An 18413-nucleotide genomic window follows, 5' to 3' on the forward strand; every position below is an offset into this window, starting at 1 on the left:
AGTGTTGCAGTTGTGGGGACAGTCGGCCCCGCAGTGGGAATCAAGGCTATGTGAGTGGGCTCTGTGTGAGAATCGGGTCCCGTCGGGGCACAGGGACAAGCCTGAGTGTCCATCCTTGTGCAGCCACAGCATTCTCTGCAGTTCTGTCCCTGAATCCGGCTGCTGGTACCCCCTCTGTACCTCTCGTCGTCTGGCACCAGGCTCCTGTCAACAACCGTCAGTTTAGTTGACTGCTTGAGCTGATATTTCTGTCCCCAAGCTAAGGGATATTTAGCTTTCAGTGAAAAGCATCATTAGGAGACTTTAGTAAATCAAAGCCAAGTTTATTTGTTTGTTTGACCCTGGTAAGGAGATACAATGGGCTTGTTTATGCTTGCTTTTCCCAAATACGGTCACTGACTTGACTTCGAGATTTTTTATTTTTTAAATGAGCTAAAATCTACAGTTGAGTTAATATACGGAGTCGAAAACCTCCAAATTGACATTGCAGGCCACTTCAACTGAATGACAGTCCCTGGTGGATGTGGCCCAATGAGGAGTCTCTTGGCTTCATCATGTAGGGCAGGGACTCTGCATCTTGTCCCCCCTGCCCCCCACTTTTAGTCCAGAGTCTGGGCCCGAGGGCACAGTGAGTGCTCAGTCCGCGTAGATTACCTCAATGACCCACTTTCTCCCGACTCTCCAGGTCACCCGCACACTGAGCCATCTGGTAACCTCTGTGGCCACATTGTTCGCCTGGACATGTGTGCCTCATGGAGGTCACAGTTGCAGACGTACCCTGGAAGGAGGAAGGCCTCTGCTGGGTGAGCTGCCAACCTGGAGTGGTTCCAGAGTCTTCAATTGTTCAAAGCCACTCAGCTGTAGGAAGAGATAAATGTGCATCATTTACCATGGCGGGAAGCAAATCTTCTGAGGGTGCCTATTGATTTCTTTCTGCATTCTGGAAGATTTGCATGGCCTTCCAAGAATTCAGTATCATCAACAGGCCTGGCAGGAACTTAGCTTTCTTCTGAATTTTGGAAAGTTAGAGTGCCAACCATGTCATATTTAGCTCTCTGCCTAAACTGTGCTCCTTCATGTTTACATTGTAATAATATTAGCATTGCATTTTAATAATATTAGCTAATTGCATTGAAAGCTAAACTTGAGATAAAACTTGTTCTAATGTGCCCTTGAGATGGGTAGTGCTATTTATCCCCATTTTACAGGTAAGAAAGCGAGATCCAGAGAAGTTCAGCAAATTGCCCAATAATAACTAACACTTGTAAAGCTCATTCCATCTATTGGAATGCATGGAGTTGATGTATGACAGGTTTGGACAGTTCCTTAGCCAGGGTTGACTCAGTTCTCAACCATCATGCTATCCTGCCTCTCATGATGTGTTTTTAATAGAATAACTTGGTTATTTGTGGGTTTACTTATGTTGCTGAATTTTTTCCCCTCCAAAGCATCAATGAATTGCCTAAAATGATTATTATGCTCTGTTTATAATTTATTTCCATTTCTGTAGCCAGTCTGCAGAAACTTAAAATATATCAGACTGAACACTGAATGAGATTTCTACAACCTTTTTGCGGAATGTAATCTGCAATATCTATTAAAACAAATAACCCACTTGTCTTTTTTATTCACCAGTCTCACTTTGGGAAATTCTCCTATAGAAACAAAAGCACCAGGGAGATTAGGTATATGATTAGGGAAGTTTTTTTTGTTTTTTTGTTTTTTACAACATTGCTTATAATGACAAAAACTGGGGTGAGCCTGACGGCTCATCACTGGGTTGGAGGGAGTGGAGGTAAGTGAGAAGAGAGAGATGATGTGGTTTGCTCATACAGTGGGATGTTGTATAGCTGTGACCTGGAGTATGGTGAGGTGACAGGAGCAAGGAGCCGAAACACATGCATAGGGAACTCTCATTAAAAAAACAGAACAAAAACAAACAAAACACACAACCCAAACAAATGCTATCACCCTTTCTATATAATGTGGATTTGACTTTATGAGTCTTAGAAGCATGGAGAAGGGTGTGGGAGAACTCACTCCAGGCTGTGAATGTTTATGACGTGGGAGGTGAGGGTAATGCAGAGGGAAGAATGAAGTTGGGGTACACTATTAATTTTCTATGTTGTTTCATAGGAAGTGCTAAATATGAAGTACTTTTGAACTTAAAAAAATGAAGTGTTCACATTATTAGGTTCATATTAGCCAATCTATTGGGTGCATATATTATCTCATTATAGCTTTAACTTAGCTTTTCATAGAGATTCATCATGTCCAGCACTTTTTTGTGTTCTTATTTAAAACCAGACTGCATGGTTCCAGCTGTATGTTTAATTTTGCATCAATATCTATCACACTTTCTTGATTACTGTAGCTTTATAAGTTTTGAAATCAGGTAGTATAAATCCTTCAGTTTTTTTTCTCTTCTATTTCAAAATTGTTCTGCTCTGGGTCTTTTGAGTTTCTACGTAAAGTTTAGAATCAGCCTTTTAATTTCTACAAAAAACCTGCTGCATGTCCTGAAACCATGGATCATTGCTCTTCACTAGAAATATAATGTGAGCCACATATGTAATTTTAAAATTTCCAGTAATCACTTTAAAGGAAGTAAAAAATACAAGTTGAAATTAATTTTAATTACAAATTTTGTCTAATCCAATATATCCAAATTACTGTCATTTCAATGTGCAATATAGATGTTAAAAATGTTTCATGAGATATTTTGCATTATGTTTTGTATTGTCTTTGAAATATGGTATGTATTTTATACTTCTAGCACACCTCAAATCAAACTAGCCACATTTCAAGTGTTTGATCCACCTGGGGCTGAGTGCAGCTATATACATCAAATTTGGAACAATTGCCATCTTACAATATTGAGTTTTGCTATCCAGGTGTATGGTATGTCTTTCCATTTATTTTTTTTAAAGATTTATTTATTTTTTAGAGAAAGAGCACGCAGAGGGAGGGGTAGAGGGAGAGGGAGAGAGAGAATCCTCAAGGAGACTCCCTGCTGAGTGGGAGCCCCACTTGGGGCTCGATCTCATGACCCTGAGATTATGACCTGAGCCGAAATCAAGAGTCGGATGCTCAACGAAAAGAGTTGAGTCTTGTACCAATGTTATGCCAATCTTGGAATCCTGGAATAAACTCTACTTTGTCATGATATATGACAAAGTGGGTTCCTGGGAGCCACCCAGGAACCCCATATATCTCTCCATTTATTTAAGTTTTACACTTCTCTTTTTGAAGTTTTGGTTGCAATTCTTACATATATTTTGTTAAATTTATCCCTATTTCATGTTTTTTGATGCTATCATAAATAGTACTTTTTAAAATTACAATTTCCAATTGTTTGCTGCCAGAGTATGGAAATACAATTAATTATTGTATGTTGAGCCTGTATCCTGCAGCTATGCTAAACTCACTCTCTAGTTCTGTTTTTTTTTTTTTATAGCTTTCTTAGGATTTTCTACATAAATGAGTATGTTAACCAGCAAATAAAGACAGTTTTACTTCTTCCTTTCCAATCTGTATACCTTTTCTTTCTTTCCTTTGCTCTGATGCACTGGTTAATACATCCAGTAAAATGTTGAAGTGGTGAGAGTAGGCATCCTGCCTTGTTCTCTGTCTTAGGGAGAAAGGATTCTGTCTTTCATCAGCTGTAAGTTTTCTATTGATGACATCAGCTGTAAGTTTTCTATTGATATCCTTTTTCAGGTTGAGGAAAATTCATTTTTCTCTTTTTTTTGCTGAAATTTTTTCAAATACTTTTTTTTGCATCTATTGAGATGCTCATGCAGTTTATATGTTAATATGCTAAATTACATTGATTGATATTTGAATATTTGAATGTTATGCCAATCTTGGAATCCTGGAATAAACTCTACTTTGTCATGATATATTACATATATATTTGTATTATTATTATAAATATATATTAATATATACATATACACTTTACTAACATTTTATTAAGAATTTTATATCTCTATGCACAAGGGATATTGGTCTGATATTATTTGGTATGGTTTTGGTTTCACTGTCATGTTGGTTTCATAAAGTCAGTTTGGAACTGTTTTTTACTCCTATTTTCTGAAAGAGTTTATGTAGAATTGGCATTATTTTTTCTTAAATGTTACATAAAATTCAATAGGAAAGCATTCTGGACCTGCAATTTTCTTGGTGGGAAGGTTTTTGGTAATAAATTCAATTTTTAAATAGATATGGGCACTTTATATTTCCTGTTTCTTCTTGTATCAGTTTTGGTAATTTGTGTTTTTCAAGACATTTGTCAATTTAATCAGATTATCAAATTTTGTGGCATAAAGTCATTTAGAATAGACTCTTCTTATCCTTGCAATGTCTGGAGTGTAGTTAGGGATGTCCTCTCTTTCATTTCTGGTATTGGTAAATTTATGTTCCTGTGTGGTATACTTTTTCCTCACTTTTTTTGTCATTTATCTTTGTATTTTAAAGTGAATCTCGTGGGGCACCTGGCTGGCCCAGTCAGTTAAGCATTGGACTCTTGATTTTGGCTCAGGTCATGATCTCAGGGTCATGAGATCGAGCCCTGCATCGCGGCTCTGTCCTGGGCATGGAGCCTGCTTAAGAGTCTTTCTCTCCCTCTCCCTCTGCCTCCCCTCACCCGCCCAGCTTGTGCAAATGCGCAAGCACACATCCACTCTCTCTCTCTCAAAAAAAAAGAAGTGAATCTTTTGTAAACAGCGTGTGTTTGACGTTTAGTTAAAAAATTTAATCTGAAAAGTTCTATCTTTATATTTAATATAATTATTTGTATAGCTGTATTTAAACTTACCATATTTCCATTTACTTTCTATTTGTCCCCTGGGTTCTTTTCCTCCTTTTCTGCCCTCTTTTGAATTACTTGGGCATTTTTTTTTGATAGTACATTTTATCTCTCATATTGGATTTTTACCTAGACTTATTTGTTAATACCATATCATGTATGAAATAATCACTTATTGAATGATTTAATAACCTTGCAGTGGTATAGTGCCATCTGCCCCTCCTGTTCTTTATGCTACTGTTTGTTTTTATTTAAAGATTTATTTATTTTAGAGAGAGAGCGAGCACGAGTGCGGAGGTGGGAGGGGCAGAGGGAGAGGGAGAGAATCTCAAGCAGACTCCCTGCCCGAGGCGGGGCTCTGTCCCAGGACCCTGAGGTCATGACCTGAGCTGAAATCAAGAGTCAGTCACTTAACCAGCAGAGCCACCCAGGCGCCCCTGTGCTACTGTTTACATACATTTTACTTTTACAGAAGTTATGTTTCCTGAAATACATTGTTGTTAAAGTAGTCAATGGCCTTTTTAAAAAACTAAGAAGTGAGAAAAAAGTCTTTTCTTAACCACATATTTACTGTTTGCAGTGAATAATTTCTTCTTGCAGTGCAGATCTGAGTTTTCATCTGCTACCATTTTCCTTCAGTCTGAATAACTTCCTAAAGAAAAAAAAATTTTTGGAGTCCAGTCCAGTAGTGACAAAATTTCTTAGTTTTTATTTAAAAATGCTTATTTTATTTCATTTTGAAAGATTTTTTTCATTGGATTTAGAATTGCAATTGACAGGTTTTTTTTTTTCTTTTTTCCTTCATTAAAAATGTTCCATTATTTTCTGGTTTACATTGTTGCTGATTAGGAGTCAATGATGGGTCCTAGTTCCTTCTTCATCATGTCACCCTCTGCCACACCTGGCTCCTTTAATGATTTTCTCTTTATCTTTGGTTTTTACCTTTTTGATTATGATGTGTTTAGGTATGGTTTTCTTTAAGTTTATCCTGCTTGGATTTGGTGAGCATCTTGGATCTGTGGACTGGTGTTTTTCACCAATTTTGGACAATCTTTGGCATTACTGTTTCTTTAGTTTCCCTCCCTCCCTACGCCCACTCCCTGTCTGCCTTTCTTTCCTTCTTCTTTCTTTCTTTTTATTCAACTCTATGTTGGCCCTCTTCTTTTGGCTCTCCAGTTTTTTACCCCATAGGACACTGAAGCTTTGTTCATTTAAAAAATTAATAGACATTTTTGGGAGCAGTTTTGGATTTAAAGAAAAATTAAATGGGAAGTACAGAGAGTTCTCATATACCCCTTCACCCACATTTGCCCATTTCTGCTATTTTTAACATCTTGCATTAAAATGGTACATTTATTACAGCTAATGAATCTCCACTGAAGATCCATAGTTTACATTAGGGAACATTCTGTGTTGTACATTCTATGGGTGTTGACAAATGTATAATGATGTATCCACCATTATAGTGTCATATAGAATAGTTTCACCATCGTAAAAATTCCTTGTGTTCCATCTATTCATCCCCCAACAAACCATGGAAAATACTGATCTTTTTATTGTCTCCATAATTTCGCCTTTCCAGAAGGTTCTGTGTTAGGAATCATACAATATGTAGCCTTCTCAGATTGGCTGCTTTCACTTAGCAATATGCATTTAAATTTCTTCCATGTGGCTTGATAGTTTACTTCATTTTAGCACTAATATTCCACTGTGTCATATACAATGACTTACTTATCCATTCACCTATTGAAGGACATCTTTGTTGCCTCCAGGTTTTGACAATTATGAATAAAGTTGCTATAAGCATTAAAGTGCAGGTTTTTGTGTAAACATGTTTTCAACTCATTTGGGTAAATACCAATAAGCATGGTTGGTGGATCCTATGGTAAAATTATGTTTAGTTTTGTAAGAAACTGCCAAACTGTCCTCCAGAGTGGTTGTACCATTTTGCATTCCCACCAGCTATGAATGAGTGTTCCTTTTGCTCTAGAACCTTGTCAGCATTTGGCATTGTTGGTGTTTTTGATTGTAGGTATCATGTGGTAATTTGTAATTCCTTAATGGCATGATGTTGAGCTCCTTCCATATGTTTATCCATCATCTATGTATCTTTGTTGGTGAAATGTCTGTTCAGATCTTCTGCCCATTTATAAGTTGGCTTGTTTCCTTATTGTTGAGTTTTAAGAGTTTTTTGTATATTTTAGAAAGAAGTTCTTTATTAGATATGTGTTTTGCAATGATTTTCTCCCAGCCTATGTTTTTGTCTTTTCATTCTCTTAGTGCTATCTTTTGCAGAGCAGAAGTTTTAATTGTAATGAAGTCCAACGTAACAGTCTTTTCCTTCACAGATCATGCTTTTGGCATTGTATTTAAAAAGGCATCACCAAACCCAAGTTTGCCTACATTTTCTCCTCCAGTCCTCGGTCTAGGAGTTTTATAGTTTTGAGTTTATTTTCATGAAAGATACAAGGTGTGTGTCTAGATTAAATTTTTGCATGTAGCTGTCCAGTTGTTTTAGCAACATTTGTTGAAAAGACTCCCTTCTCCATTGAATTGCCTTTGTTCTTTTGTCAAAGTTTAGTTGATTATATTTTGTTCTGTTTTGTTCTTAAATCTCTGTGCTTAGTTTGGATAGTTTCTGTTGCTCTTTTTCACTGATCTTTTCTGCTACAGTGTTTAATCTGCTTTTATGCCAATCCAAAAACATTTTCAATTCAGATATTTTATTTTTGGGTTCTTAAATTTCTCTTTGGTTCTTTTTTATAGTTTTCAGATCTCTATTAAAATTCTGCATCTATTCTGCCTCATTATGTTTTCCTTTAAATCTTTGAAAGTATTTATGATACCTATTTTAAAATACTTGTCTGCTAATTTCAACATATCTATTATTTCTTGGTCTGTTTCTTTTTTTTAAATTGAAGTACAGTTGACACACAGTGTTACATTAGTTGCAGGTGTACAACATAGTGATTTACTACATGTATGTTATGCTATGTGTACCACAAGTGTAGCTACCGTCTGTCACTATATAATTCTATTAGATACCATTGACTATATTCCCTACGCTGTACCTTTTATCCCTATGACTTATTTGTTCCATAACTGGAAGCCTGTACCTCCTACTCCCCTTCATCCATTTTGCCCATCCCCCTACTCCTCTTGGTCTGTTTCTTTTGACTTATTTTTCTCTTGATTATGGGTCACATGTTACTTCTTCACATGGCTAGTAATTTTTGATCATATACTGGAGATTATGGATGGCACATTGTTGAGTTTTTGGATATTGTTATTTTCCTCTAAGGAGTGTAGATTTTTTTTTTTTTGTGGCAGGCAATTTATATTTTAAATAACAATCATTTAGACTTAAAAAAAAAAAAAGCTTTCTTAGGTGGGTTTTAAAGTAGTCCAGTGAGTTATAGTGATGAGGTGTGTTCTCTCTGGAGTTTCAACTGAATGGCAAAGGTGTTTAGGGACTTATCTCAACTCTGGTTGGTTGGGACCATGGTGTCTCCCAGTACTGTGGGAATCTCCATTCGGATCACAACTACTCAGTAGTTGTTTTTAGCCAAATCTCTTGGTGTCTTGCCCTGTGCAAATGTAGCTTAGTATTTGACCAAAGACTTAAGAGGACCTTTATACATATTTCTGGAGCTCTGTTTTTGGTGTCACTCCTTCCTGTCCAGGATTTCACCCACAGATTCCAGCTGCCTGAGCAGAACTCAGATCTTTCCCTCTTCACCTCACAGAGATGGCTGTGGTCTGTTAGGGCTCCCTCTCCCTCCATGTTTTGGACAGCTAGTTCAAATTGAAAGCCAGGGCAATGTGAGGCTCATGTTTCTCTCCTTCATGGATCACAGACCTGTGTTTTCTATTATTTAATAATGGAAAAACAGTTGTTTCATATGTTTGTATAGTTTTCTAGTTGTTTACAGCAAGAAGGCTAGTCTGATTCCGGTTACTTTGTTAGGTCTGGCAGAAGAACTCTAATAACTTTTTGAAGAATAATTTAATAAAATATTTTTTTTTCAAAAGAGAAATAAATCTCAACATATTATCTAGCCAAAAGCACACCGCAAAGGGTCACTGAATGGGATGAGGTGAGCAGATAGAACTTTTTGGTTTGGAGGGCACTAAGGAAAAATGCCTTCTTTCTCCTGCTCCCCTTGGTCTTCCTTTTCCCAGCCGTGGAGATATAGAGGGCTGGCATGTGAGCGGGGGAGGGGAAGGGGAAAGGTGACTACCCTTGCTGACTCTTCGCTTATATAAAAATTGCTATCCTCATGGCCCAGTCTAGTCCATCAGGAGCCTGGAGGAAGTGTAGATCATCTTTGTGATCTCTGACCACTGAGCTCGCATCTCCCTCAGGGGACCCCAGTGAGGTGGATGGTCGCTGTGACTGTAGAGGATTTAGAGGTCAGGTTCCCAGATGCTAGCCATCACATAAAACCTCCTTTAACCCACGGATATGGCCAAAAAATCCAGAAGGTCAGGGCCTGATAGATGAGGAAACAGGAGAGATGAGGGGCAAGATGGTAGCCAATGGTGGGGGCTCAAGGCTCTGCTGACAATGAGGTTGGAACTGTGACACTTATTCCTAGTAGTTGAACACAACCATAGAACACAAGCCCACAGCAGGAATCTGCTTGGAGATAGGATACTAAATACATTGAAATAGAATCCTCCCAACGCTAGTATAGGAAATCAAACTTGTTCAAGACAGAACTTCCTGGGACAGGCTCTGGACCTATCAGAGGCTCCTCTTCTGGATGGAGTCCCCCACTCTACTGAGTACTCAGCCTCACCCTGAGAGAAGTCTCTCTCCTGGTGGGTGGGCTGGTGGAAAGGGCCTGCTCAGTGTTAGGAGAGGCCTAGTCTGGGCTCTGAGTCACATCCTATTGAGCTCTCAGTGGAAGTTTGGGGATCACATGGAGAAGATGGTTCTTTGAGGCTCTCCTACCTCCCAAGTTTCTGGACCCCTGCTTCTTCAGCGCACTGACACCTCCCACTAGGGGAAGGAAGATTTTCTATGACCAGGAAGCTTCTTTATAATTTGCCTCCCTCTCACACATAGCTCTGAAATTTTGGACAAATTATTTTTCAGAAGCGAAAAGTAGGCAGATGGAAGCCACCAAGTTCATCCCTGGGAATGGTTTCTTCAAATTTCTCAATGAAGAATATTAGGCCGTTAAACTGGAAACAGCTCTTAGGGATTTCCCACCCTGGGTCTCTGATTTTTGAAGATGGTGATAAAGGCAGGCTTCGAGTCCCGGCCTTTAGGTTCATCAGAACTCTTCCCACCACAACAGACTGCCTCTTGCTGAAGTTTAGAACAGAAAAGGGCCTCTCTCAAAACAGCGGAAAACCCGGGGTGCAGGAGCGAGGAATAATTCTAGCTTCGTGACTCTGTGTTACGGAAATAGACCAGGAGAGCCACAGTTAGAGACGGTTACCACCCACCCGGCGCTGCAGGAGGCAGTGGTGGATTTTGCCAGACAAGAAATCTTAAATAGCGGGTTTTAGGGATGTCCGAACTAGAGTGTCTCACTGTGACATTTTGTTCACTTGGAGAGACTGCTCTGGTGGTTTGGTAAGTTTTCAAGATAAAGCAACACTTGGATTATCACATTCCCAAATCATGACTAAGAAGATTCAGGCTGTCTAAATAAAGGGAAACAGTCCTATTTAGTGGCCTCCAAATGTAATTAAATTGCCGAATCAGTAATTTTCTAAATGCAGACTCCTCATGCGTGACTAACACCTTTGCTCCCCAATCAAAACACACTAAAGGAGAGAAGAAAACAAACAAAACAAAGCAAAGCAACAGGGATATTTCAAAATACACCCTTAAGAATTTAGCCTCAAACTCTGCACGTTTTATTACAAACTTGTAGCTAAGTTAGAAAGTGTGGAGAAAGTTGTCCGTGGCATTTCACGAGGTTGGCCGAATGCGGATCAGAACCCCAGCAAAGACAGCAGGCGGTGCTCCCTCCTGAAGGGAGGTGGGAAAGGCCTGAAGAAATTCCCTGAGCGTGGACACTGAGAAGTGGAGGGACCAGGGTGATGGAGCTCGCTGCCCGGCTCCTGGACCTGCACCCTTGCCACGCTTTCCTGCTGGGACCAAGGTCTCTTTCTGTGGGGACATTTGATGGGAGTTGGGTTTCCCAAAGCCATGGGGCCAGCAGCCACTGGGGAGGGGTGTGTTTAGGTTTCCTTGTTGTTGAGGCCAAAGAAATGGGGAGATGGAGTTGAGGCAGAACGTCCCGTTCTGTGGCTGCGGCCTGGAGATACCTTGAGAAACAGCAGACTGTGGCAAGAGGCAGCTTTCGGCCCTGGGGCCTCGGAGCAGCTCAGAGTGGGCTCTGCTCGGTCGGTGCTGGCCTCCCCCACAGAGACAGATGAGCTGGTGGGTTTGATTTCAGCAGGAAGCGAAAGGAAGGGCCAGGCTGTTTACCGGGCTGGTCTCTTGAAAGGAGTCGGATATTGGCAGAAATTTCAAATGCTGACGGTGGGACCAAGCTATTTATATTGAAAACACTGGAATGACTTCCCCCCTTTTCCACCATGTAAGATGGGCGCCCTTCCAGGCCTGCCTCTGCACCCATCCAGCCTCCAAAAGCCACCTGACGCTCTCTCTGCCTAAACTATAAGGAGCCTGCCTGAATAAATGCCCTGGCGGAGCTCAGTGGGTGCCCAAGTTTAATATGCCCTTGACCTCTTTGTCTTTCAGAAATGAAATTTATTGAGTTTGGATTCCAGTGTCCCCGGGCCCCCACTAACATCTAATTAACCAGACCACACTTTGACTTCAAAAGTGCAGAAGAAAATGAGGAAATGTATTATGATGTTCTCTCTGCAGGAGCCTCCAGGGAGGGGCTGGGGAGCGCAGCCAAGGGTCTTTTGAAGTATCTGAGTTGGTGGTCTGCGGTTCTGCCAGAATGCAAGATAAGCAGGTCGGCCCTCCTTTGCTGCTTTTTTCCCAGTAGAGAGTGATTATCTTTCCTTTCATTGTCATTGACCCTGAATTTCCCAGGCTCTGACTCTGAGCTCTTTTGCTGCACCAGCAGACAAGGGGGCCACCCAAATGTACCCCCCCTCTCCTACCTTCCCTCCAATAGTTTCCTACCACCTTGCCACTGTGCCTGGATCCCCACCATGAAAACTATCCCCTTATCATCAGGGCACTGTGTCTAGAAAGCACCAGGAAAATACATCATCAGAGACAAAGTAATGCATTAATCCATGAGAAGTGGAATCAAGACTTATGGGAGTAGAGTTTGAAGACTACTGATTCAGTCCTGTCCCCCATTTTCAGGCTGCAAAGATAGAAGCCTAGAGGAAAGGGAGGCAAAATGTGACATCTGTTTAAAGCAACTAACAAGGACCGCAGAAGCCATTTTGTCCATTCTCCTGCCCCTGGGGATCCTAACATGGGGGATATGGGGCATGGTCTACTCTTAGGAGGTGGGGCTAGGCACTGGAATGGAGCAGGGGGCCTTCCAGAGGACGCAGGCCATGCTGGGGCTCCAGCTGCAGGAGACCACAGAGGTCATGCTTGATAGGCCTGGTAAACACTGCCTGGCTCACCCAGGTAAGGGAGTGACCAGTGGGCCTGGGGCACCTTGCACTTGATTTGGATCATGCCATTTTCCAAGGAGGCACCATCTGGCAGGTGGAATGAGACAGGAGCAGTGTTAGGAGCATGAGCATGAGACTATAGTTGTTTAGAGGATTTAAATGAGATAATAACCATAAGTTAGTCTACTGACTAGCATATAGTATGTCCTCAATAAATGGTATCATTCATTACTGTTATTTATTTATTTATTTTAAAACTAAAAAACAAACAAACAAACAAACCCAAAACAGTTTACCCATTTCTCTCGCCTCTCTACTGTCACCTCTGGCAACTGCCTTTGTATCTATGAGGTTTTTTTTTTTTTTTTAATTAAAAATTTTTTACTTTAGATTCCATATGAGAGAGATCATATGGTATTTGTCTTTGTCTGTCTTATTTCACTTAGCACAAGGCCCTTGAGATTCATCTGTGTTTTTGCAAAGAGCAAGATTTCATTCTTTTTGGTGATTGAATAGTATTCCGTTGTGTATATATGTCACAATTTATCTATTCATCCACTGATGGACACTTGGGTTGCTTGGGTTGTTTCCATATCTTGGCTGTGTAAATAATGCTATGGTGGATATTAGGGTGCATATATTTTTTCGAGTTAGTGTTTCCATTTTCTTCAGATAAATGCCCAGAAGTGGAATTGCTGGATCATACGGTACCTCTGTTTTTACAGTGTTGAAGAATTTCCATACTGTTTTCCACAGCAGCCACCAATTTATGTTCCCACCAACAGCGCACAAGGGCTCCCTTTTGTCCATATCCTCTCTGGCCCTTGTTATTTCTGGTCTTTTTGATAATAGCCATTGTAACTGGTATATCTCATTGTGGTTTTGATTTGCCTTTCCCTGATGATTAATGATGTAGAGAATCTTTTCATGTACCTGTGTGTCTTTGAAAAAAAAATGTCTACTCAGGTCTTCTGCCCATTTTTAATTGGATTTTTTTTTCCTATTGACTTGTATAAGTTCTTAATATATTTTGCATATCAGTCCCTTATCAAATATATGATTTGCAAATATTTTCTCCTATTCAGTAGGTTGTCTTTTCATTTTATTAGTGGATTCCTTTGCTGTGCAGAAACCTTCTTATTTATTTATTTATTTAATTTATGTGCAGAAACTTTTTGGTTTGCTCTAGTCCCACTTGCTTATTTTTGCTTTTGTTGCTTTTGCTTTTGGTGTGAGATCCAAAACACCATCACCAAGACCAGTGTCAAAGAGCTTACTGCTTCTTTTCTTCTAGAAGTTTTACAGTTTCAGGTCTTACATTCAGGTTTGTAATCCATTTTGAGTTAATTTTTGTGTATGGTGTAAGTTAGTGGTCCAATTTCATTCTTTTGCATTTGGCTCTCCAATTTTCCCAGTACCATTTACTGAAGAGACTGTGCTTTCCCCGCTGTATACTCTTAGCTCATTTGTCATAAATTAATTGACCCCTGTATATGTGGGTTTATTTCTGGGCTCTCTCTTCTGTTCACTGATCTATGTGTTTTTATGCCCATACCATACTATTTTATTTACTATAGCTTTTTAATATTGTTTGAAACCAGAGAGGGTGATGCCTCCAGCTTTGTTCTTCTTTCTCAAGATTGCTTGGGCTATCCACAGTCTTTTATGGTTTTATACAAATTTTGGGACTTTTTGTTCTGTATCTGTGGAAAGTGCCATTGGAATTTTGATCAGGAATGCACTGAATCTACATATTGCTTTGGTTAGCATGTTCATTTCAACAGTATTAATTCTTCCAATCCACGAGCATGGAGTATCCATTTACATGTGTAGTTTTCAATATATAGGTCTTTCATCTTGGTTAAATTTATTCCTAGGTATTTTAGTATTTTTGATGCAACTGTATTATCAGTGTTATTATGAGATAATGTGGATGAGGGGAAGAGGGACATTTCAGAGTCTGGGTGAGAGGGACTAAGAGAGGGAGGGATGGAAATGAAGACACAGGATGGGACGGAAGGGCAAGACTCAGGCAGTGTTGAGGTGACTGCAGGGCACACACGCACGGCTTAGGTTTGTGGCAGCCTCTTGTCTGTCCCGGGAAGAGGAAGGATGAGGTGCAGTGACACGTAGCCTGCCGTTTGTCTCCAACGAGCCTCACATGATCGGAGACCCGTTCTCGCTTGTCCGTGGTTATAGCCAGGGCATGTAACAGTTCTTGGCAATAGTAGGAGCTGGTAGCCGACCTTGGTGCCCTGTCCCTATCTCCTGACCCTTACCATTTTAAAGTCACTTGGCCTGTTTTCCTACTGCCAGTGTCTACATTTCTTTGCCTGAGGACTTTCTGAGGGTGCTGAAGCCTTCTCTTTGCCCCCTGAAGGGGTGGGGCAGAGTAGACCCTTGTCTGGAAGAGCAGAAATGGGGAAATTAACACCCCTGGAAAAGTAGCCTTCAAGCAATGCCAGAGTGTGTAAATACCCCAGCTCTCCCCACTCTCTGCTGGGGTAAGTCTGAGGCACAGGCTACCTGCTGAATCTGAGAGGTCACCAAGGGGGAAGCTTGATAACGCATTCTTCTTGGCCGTGCTCTTTTTTCTAACCAATTTCAAACTCCTCTCCAGGTGTTTCCTTTATCTCCCAAACAGAGTGCTAGCACTTGCATTCTTATCTGAGGGTCTGCTCCTGGGAGAATCCAAACTAGCCAGGGCTCAATAGTTCATTGTGGGGTAATGAATAAATGCATGAGCTGGACCCAGCCAGCGTCGCTGCGGCTCTGCCCTTATCACTTGCCCTGTCATTCCTGAAGTCTCCTGTGCACAGGTAGCAAATGGGGGCATCTACAGACTCAGAACCTCCCACCCCCCAACCAAGTGCCCCGGGAACTCTAGGCCTCGTTCTCAGCCTTTGCCCTTTGTCTTTGTGTTCTTTCTTCTTTTTCTGGTATGGTAAAGCGGGGAAGAACAGGTTCTCTGCTGTAGAGCCCCCATTCCTGGTGATTGTGCTTGTGATCCCTCTTGTGTCAAGAAAGACCCTCCCTTCACTACTTGTCCTAGAGCCTGCCTCTCTCCATCTCTCATCCTTAATGATTCTGTAATGGAATCAGTCAAGAAACACATCAGATGTTTGTAGCTTTATCTCCATGAAAGGCTGAGAAGAGGGGATAACAGTGCCTGTCATGCAAAACAAAAGAGCCACATGCATAGAGACGACCAGAGTAGAAAGATAGAATCTGGATGTCCAGGGAATCCAAGCTGCTGCGAGCCCTTCCTCGGAGAAATTTGTTAAACAATCTCCAAGTCTTGTACAATTAGATGACAACATTTATTTGCAAATAGGAAAGGAGACGGTGACAGCACTATAATTTATGTCTTCAATAAGTGGCTCATGCCCAGCGTCAGAATGGATCCATGGCCATTCAATCTCGCCCTTGGTTTTCACATTTTTGCATTTATATTGGGGATGTAAGTGACAAAATAGAGCATGTGACAAGCCAGGTTGTTGTCAGCTTCATTCTCAGATTGCCGATTGTGCTGGGTTTTTGATAAGATAATTACTTCATTTTGTGTGTGTTTCTTGCTTCTCTTGTGGCAACTCGGGCAATAGTGCAGTTGTCTCTGGAGCATTTCTCCTCAGGAATTTGCAGAGGGAAGGAGCAGGTAGTTACTGCTTTGTTACTTGAGGTTGGAAATTTCCCATTGAGGCAGAAAACGTCCTGGAGCCTCTAGGTGGACAAAGACCTCCAAGGTCCTCTTATTCATCTCATAATCATAGATCAAATTGCCTCACTATCATGGCCCTGTAACATCACCCTTCTATTAGAGGGAGCATATAATTTATTGTCCAAATTAAAACCCTTTAGAAGATGAAAGGGGCACTGTTAATAATTATCCTGGGATGACAGGTATAAATTTGGCAAATTGGGACATACAGACATGCTACCTTCTGTACTTGTGCAGCCCTTGTGATGGGAAGCTTCCTTAACCTGACAGAGGGTGTATGTCCAAAAATCTATTAAAAACCCCCCATACTTACTGAGGAGATATACATTTCTCTTAAAATTGAGGAGACAAGGATGTCTATTTTTTTTGTTTTTAAGATTTTATTTATTTGACAGAGAGGGACACAGTGAGAGAGGGAACACAAGCAGGGGGAGAGGCAGAGGGAGAAGCAGGCTTCCCGCTGAGCAGGGAGCCCAATGCGGGGCTCGATCCCAGGACCCTGGGATCGTGACCTGAGTCAAAGGCAGACGCTTAACGACTGAGCACCCAGGCGCCCCAAGGATGTCTATTTTTACCTTTTCTTTTCAATATTACATTGGCAGTTTTGGCCAGCATAGTGCAGGAAGTATATACAACAGGAAGCATAAGGACTGTAAAGAAGAAATAAAACTGCCATTCTTCATGGACAATTATGATTATCTACAGAGAAAACCAGAGAGACTGTAAAGATAATGATTAGAATTAATAAGAGAGTTCATTAACTTTGCTGGATATAAGATCCATTTACATAAATCAGTTGTATTCTGTACATCAGCAACAAGCCATTAAAAACACTGTTTATAATAGCAGCACAAAAGTAACATGCTTAGGAATAAATATAATGCACGCTATATATGATTTCTGTGAATGAAAATTATAACACTAAAAGAAAACCTAAATAAATACAGAGATATACCATGTCCAAGGATATGTAAACTCTGTATTTAAAAGATGTTGGTTCTTAAAAGAAAAAAATAAAATCGAAGATGTTGGTTCTTCCCAAATTGGTTTATAAATTTAATATAATTCCAATAAAAATCTGAACAAGTTATTTGTGGAGCACCATAGGCTTATTCTAAATTGGATATAGAATAACAAAGGGCTAAGAAGAGGTAGGGCACTTTTGGAGAAGAATAAGGTGTAGAATCACTCTGTCAGGCACTAAGACTTATTATAAAGTTATAGTTATTAAGAAGGTGTAATATTATTGTGGGAATAGACAAAAACAGAACAGAATGGAGAAGCCAGGCACACACCTACCCAAGCCTCTTAGTGACAGAGATGACATAACAGATTAATGAATAGTGTGGGGACAATTAATTATATATATGGAAAACAATCAGCTTGCTAACTCATACACAAAAATAAATTCCAGGTGAATTAAACACCTAAGAGGCAAAACTAAGAAAATCTTCAGTTGAAAATTTAGAAGGATATCTTCATGACTTCAGTGAGGAGATCGTTTTTATTTTTTAATTTTAGGTACACAGAATTGCAATTAATTATAATTATAACTATAATTATTGCAGTTGATTATAATCCTTGGTTTGTGGCATACTCTCACCATTATTTTGGCTTGCTTTTATTTGTTATAGTCAGCTATTATTAATAATGCAGTGAGCGCTTATGAACACACCATCTAAAACAAAAACTAGGGCCTTGAGATAATATTCTATATCTAACTGTGCGGTCTCCCTACATCCCAACCCTTTGACTCTGCAGCACAAGGAAACCATCATTCTGCACCAAATACTCATTATTCTGTTTATTTTCTTTTTATACAGTTTTATTCTACTTAAAATTCCCTAAAACTGTATGTTTTTAATTTAATTATTTTTAACTTTATAAAAAAGGTGTCATGGTGTTTTTGATCTTCTGAGAATGACTTCATTCACTTTATATTATATTGCCAAGATTTTTCATATTATTATGTTTCACTGTAGTTAATTTGTTTGACTGTTTTTATAATACTCCATGTGTGAGTATACCAGTTTATTTGTACACTCTCCCAGTGATGGGCATTTGGTTGTTTGCTGTTATGAACCATGCTTTTAAGAACAGTTTTGTATAGTCTCCTGTTGTATATATGTGAGAGTTTATCTTAGATAACTTTAGGGGTAGGGAAAGATTTCTTAACAAGATACAAAATGCATTTATTATAGAAAAGATTGGTAAATTTGACTTCACATCTTAAAATAAATGAAAATACAAGTTATAAACTGGGGGGAGATATTTACAATATGCACAGCCTGAAATGGATTAGTATTAAGA

The sequence above is a fragment of the Zalophus californianus genome, chromosome 17 (genome assembly GCF_009762305.2).
Source record: "Zalophus californianus isolate mZalCal1 chromosome 17, mZalCal1.pri.v2, whole genome shotgun sequence".
Taxonomy (NCBI): domain Eukaryota; kingdom Metazoa; phylum Chordata; class Mammalia; order Carnivora; family Otariidae; genus Zalophus; species Zalophus californianus.